Source organism: Epinephelus moara, chromosome 18, assembly GCF_006386435.1.
Source record: "Epinephelus moara isolate mb chromosome 18, YSFRI_EMoa_1.0, whole genome shotgun sequence".
In the NCBI taxonomy this organism is placed as follows: Eukaryota; Metazoa; Chordata; class Actinopteri; order Perciformes; family Serranidae; genus Epinephelus; species Epinephelus moara.
This window is the reverse complement of record NC_065523.1, coordinates 38,160,017-38,165,834: the sequence shown is the minus strand read 5'-3', so window position 1 is coordinate 38,165,834 and position 5,818 is coordinate 38,160,017.

The window sequence follows — 5,818 nt, the reverse complement described above, 5'->3', positions numbered from 1 at the left end:
TACAGTGTCGACGACCCAGAAAATCTCCTGTTTGACTAATTTTCTCACAGAAAAGCCCAAAATGCTAAATGTGATGTGGTTTCCTTCCGTCTGAGCGTGTTGGTCACAGAGCGACGGGGAGGTGAATTCTTGTCAGAAGCTGCTGCTGCAGTGATTATTACCAGTATAAATTCATCATGCCACGGGGCCACCCACCTGCACAGTCACACAAACAAAGCATGAATACATCACAGCAGAAAATCTAATTGCACCTGGAGAAGGTGACACGAGCCATAAAGCTGACAGAGAACATGATGGCGACCTGCTCCAGGTCTGAAGGCAGGCCTGACACTGGAAATATAACCGTGTCTGTATCATTTATGATTTGGGTTGATGTATCTCCAACCTGTCTTTGCCTGTGGCTGTGGTTCATTGACCTGATAACTCAAACACACACACACACAACAGCCTTCACTGTGTTCATTCAGTCACAGCACATTCTGCTGCTTAATGAGCTCGTTAATCATGGGGGCCAAAGAACAAGCCCAGGTGAGTAAATGCAGAAACAAACATCCATCCTTCACACTTTGGGAAGTGGTCAGTTGGCTTTAGATAAGCTCAGGTTTATTCACTGTCTACGCACATCAGGTCTGAGTCAGACGATGACCTGCAGGATACATTCACTTTAACCAGAGGAGGTGGGGAGGAGCGAGCAGAGGGTCTTTATAAGAGCAGACGGAGAGCTTTACGCAGGAGCGACGCACAACGCGCAGAACAAAACGCACATTTGTGGAGTGTCTGAAGTTACTTGGCTCCTGTATGCGTCCACATCGGGCTCTTTTTTCTTGACCATCTGCAGCCGTTTCTTTTCTTTGGAGACGATGGAGGCTCTGAAGTTTATAGTTGTGTTGTTGGTGGTCGTGTTCGTGCAGGTTTTCGGCGCGCTGGGGAGCCCGCTGTCCAACGAAGAGCAAGACGGAGAGATCTGGACGGTGGAGAACTGGCAGGTAAAAGAAAACAGCATCACAGGCGCGTTTAGAGCTGGATTCATGGATTGGGAAACAGTGGAGCATGTTTGCATGTGTTGATCTGAGAAAAGGATCCAAGCTCTCTGTAATGCCGTTAGTTTGATCATCCAAACAGACTTTACGCGCGGCTGTGGAAGTTACTAACAGGTCTGACTCTTCACCAAGTTGGGACTTTTATGATATTTTTATAGTTTCCCAATTTTCTCCTCATCATCAGATGTTGAAGAGTTCTGTTAGATTCCGCTGTGAGTGTCCAAAGACAGAGAAAAGTCGTGCGTTGTAAAGTCTGAGGCGAATTGTGATCTGTGATGCTGGGCTGTATGAATAGAACAGAATAGATCAAGCTTTAATCTCCAAACAGACAAAGCACTCTCCCTTCTTCTTAAATTATCAGTTTGTTTAATGCAAGCTGGCTCTCATGTTTCAGCACCACAGAGAGACAATGACAAATCCACTGGCTCATGCTTCTGTGCGGAAGCGTATTGATGCCACACCAGAAAAAAAACAAAAACAAACAAAAAAAACCTTTTCAATTTTATGTAGATTTTTTTTTTTTTTTAATTTCTAGGTATAAAAAGATGTTTTTAACATTTTGTTTTCATGTTGTGACAAAACAAAAATGTAATAACAAACTTATTTATCTTGTTATAATGTGAAACAGGAAAAGTCTCAAAGTTACAACATGAAAACTTTTCCAAAAATAGAAAATAAACTAAAATACAAAAGGCACAGGGACAATAATCTGTAAAAGTATATAAAAGTTACATAAGAGCTTCTGAATGTTTGAGTCATTTGAGCCAAGGCAGTAATTATAATATATATTCAGGGGACAACCCCAAACCATTAATCAGACCTGCTCAAAATGTCCCCACCAATATATACTGATTGATCGTTTTACACAAACTGATCATTTAATGCTGGCTCTCACATTTCAGCACCACAGAGAGCGAGACAATGACAAATCCGTTGATCGTGATTTTGTACGGAAGCTTATTGATGCCACACCAGAAAAAAAAGAAAAAGAAAAATATTAATATGAGGTGAAAACATGAAAACTTTCTTGATGTAACACGATGCTTTCATGAAAAAAAAAATTACAAAGAAAAATTCTTGTAATAACAATAAAAGTCTTATAACATGAAAACATCTTGTTGTAACACAAAACCTTTAAAAAATAAAAAATAAATATAAAAGCGACGGGAATATTTATCTGTAAATAACAGATTGGAGCAAACAAGTTACATAAGAGCTTCTGAACAATCAGTCAGACATGCTCAAAATGTCCCCACCAATATATTGATAAAAAATAAATAACACATGATGACATCAAATCTAACGGATCATGCATTTGTACAGAAGCTTATTGATGCCACGCCAGAAAAAAAAATCAGTATCAGGTAATAATCTGCTTAAACAAGATGCTTTTATGTTCTTAAAACATTTTTCTTGTACAAAAAAATATGTTATTATAAAATACTTGTTATAAAATGAAAATTTTCTTGGTATAATTTTTTTAAATAAAAATATAGCTACGTATTTATCTTGTTGTAAAATGAAACTATCTATTCTACCTATTACTGTATTTAAGAGGCACAGGAACATTTATCTGTGAAAGTAGATAAAAGAACAAAGCAAACAGGTTACATAAGAGCCTCTGAGTATTTGAGACAGGTGAGCAAAAACAGTAATTATAAAATATATTGTCTGAAAACGTCCCCCTGCTGCAGCTCAACAAACTACAGCATGTTTATAACTGAACTGCAAATAAACAACCTGCTAACAATAAAAAAATAAGATAACAATTTGTGCTAATTTAAGCTAGGGATGCACTGATTTTAAAATTATGGGCTGATACTGACACCAGTGTTAAAAATAACAATGTGGCCAATAGTCGATGTTTTTATATTTCAGTTTTCTTTTTCCTCTTTAAATGGGCACAGATTCAATAAAACACATCGATGAAACAACCTTCTTTCACATAAAAAACATCTTTTAAAAAAGGTCTTTTTACTATATATGATGCATCATAATTCATCTCTCTAATATCTATTTCACAGTGCTGTAAAAACATCGACACATTTCTCCTTCAAACAGCTGATTTATTCAAGTTTCTCACCAAAAGCTACATTTTACAAGATTACATTGAACACATCATGAGAACGTTATAATTTACCTTCACCCAGTGCTCATTTTTGCTGAGTAGACCTTGAACGCTTCACAATGTAAATCAATGTAACTGTCAGCTGTTGGTTGTGTCCACCGGCTGCTTAGAGGTAACGATAACTAGCTGCTAACTGCTAACTGCTAACAGCTAACTTAATGAGCTCTCCTCCTGCTGGTTTCATGTTCTTCCTCTCCACATCCACTCCTCTCAGTAGTGTCGTGGTAGTTGAGTCGTTCTGACATGATAACAGCGTGTTTCAGGGTTCAGGTGATGTCAGGTAACTCCGCCCATCTCCCCCTGGAGAGCAGGTAAAGTGTAACGAGCTGAGAAGGGAGGGGCCCCTCTATTATTTAGTAGGTTTTGCTCCATAGTTATGTTGTTGTGGCCTGATGTCATATTTCAAAACAATAGTAGTAATAGTTTTAGTAAAAAATAGTAAAAGATGAACATTTTGATTTTATTTTTTTTCTTCCGTCATTTGTGGCGCCCCCCTGTGGATGACAGTGCCCTCAGCATTCACCTGTGCTGCCTGGGCCACGGGCTGGCGCTGGATAGAAAATATAAATGAAAGAATTGCTATGTTTCGATAGGCGACCATGCTCGGCTCCAAAATAATTAGCAAATTGTCCAAGTGGTGTTGCCGTACCCCAGAAATCAATGTCAAACACTTCACTGTATCAAAAAGCAGAAAACTGGGATGTGAGTGTTAAAGTGTTGATCATATGTAATTAATGTCGACACTAGCAGCTGTCATGTATTCTGTACTCAGTATTCTCGTATACTGTACTTTATTACGATAAATAATATTCTACAAAATGAGATTTCAATTTTTTTTTAAATTTTTTGTCTGAAGCATGTTGTGACTGTGACGATCACTCACTGATGAACACATTAGGTTGAGCTGCGCTGTCACGACGAGAGGTGGTGCCCCGACCGCAGACGGACAGTTAGCTTCAGATCTTCGGATCATTTTCCCTTTTTCTTTTTTTTTTGAATGTCAAAGGATAATTTTTTTTGTGGGGGCAGGTGTTCACGAACTGCTGCAGACATCCTGCTGCTACGGCAACAACTGAAGGCTATCACCTCCTCCTGGATTTTGACATCTGAGGAGAATGTTTGGAGATATTTGAGTTGGGGGCGGGGCCTGTCCTCTCCCTCCCCAGTGAACAGTGGTGATGGGGATATACATACTGCTCCACATTATTTAACATACATTTAAATCAGTCGTTGCTCACAATAATACCGGTATCATTTTTAATATGATGTGAAAAATTCATATCTTGATCACGATATTTCGACTTGTTGACATAATGACGTCATCCTGTTACCCACGGCAACAACAAGCATGGCTGAAAGCGATATTATCACCGACTCCTTGGTGGTTCCAAAAAGAGGAGCAGCTTCAGTAGTGTGGAATAAACTTTTCCTTCTCTTAGCGCTCAGAGGGAACTCATTCAGCGGCTCCTCTGGCAGCAGCACAGCGTCTCTCCCTCTCCTCTCTGATTCTGTCACAAACCTTTGGTGATGGAAACCTACGTGAATAAACTCCATATATGTGACTGTGTCATAACAGCCTGTCACAGGTTACAGCCTGATGGTTAGAGGAGAAATGGCAGAGCATAAAAACAGAGAAGGAAATCAGCTGTTGATTTATATATATAGATCCCAGGGGACATTTTGTATTTGGGAGCAGCACCAGTTCTCCCAGTTCATCAGACAGCAGGAGTACGTTCCTGAACCAAACCTGCGAGGACTCACAACGTGTGTGTCTATGTGTGTGTGTGTGTGTGTGTGTGTGTGCAGGGCTACCCGCTAGAGAGAGGAATAACCATCCGGCTGGCAGACCTCATCAAGCGGTCCAAAGCGCAGCAGTTCCACGGCCTGATGGGAAGAAGCTCGGGTAAACAAACAAATAAACAAATACATAATTGTACTGTGTGGGAATATTACAGTTGAGTTGTGATGGTTTGGTTCTAATGTTGCTGCTGAAGCTCGCGGTTTCCCTTTCGTACTATTCAAATATGACTACAACATTTCATCCCTGCTTTATTTTTCAGGAGCATCTCAACCTGTGAGGCTGGGCAAGAAAAGTGAGTTTAATTACACCACGAGGACGACACCACTGTTGTCTTGCTTTTTATTATCATCATTATTGTTATTATGATTATTCAACCAGTTAAAGATCATTTGGTTTCTAATGACCCTCATGGAGATCTGTGTTTGTCTTCACCAGGAAATAAAGGGGAGATGTTTGTTGGACTCATGGGCAGGAGAAGTTTAGGTGGAGGTAATGCAAACTTCTTAATGCAATGATACAACGATACTCTGGTGTAAGAAATGTGTAATCTCACGCTTGTTTTCAACCACCTCTGATGTTTATGCTGAATAATGTGGGCAGGAAAGTTTTTCTCTTTTATGATTTCTCCTCTAAGTTTTTATTCAATTCAATTTATTATTGTTATTCACAATAAACAGCAGCCGAAGTGTTGTCACACACAAATCCAGGTGCAGTAAAGAACATGTAGCAAACACAACATTCAGTATGGACAGGACAACATTAAAGTGCATTGCAAATACACATTGAATAACAATAGGTACCTGCAGAGGAATAAATGTTGCACGGTAATAAACTGATAAAACGACAAAA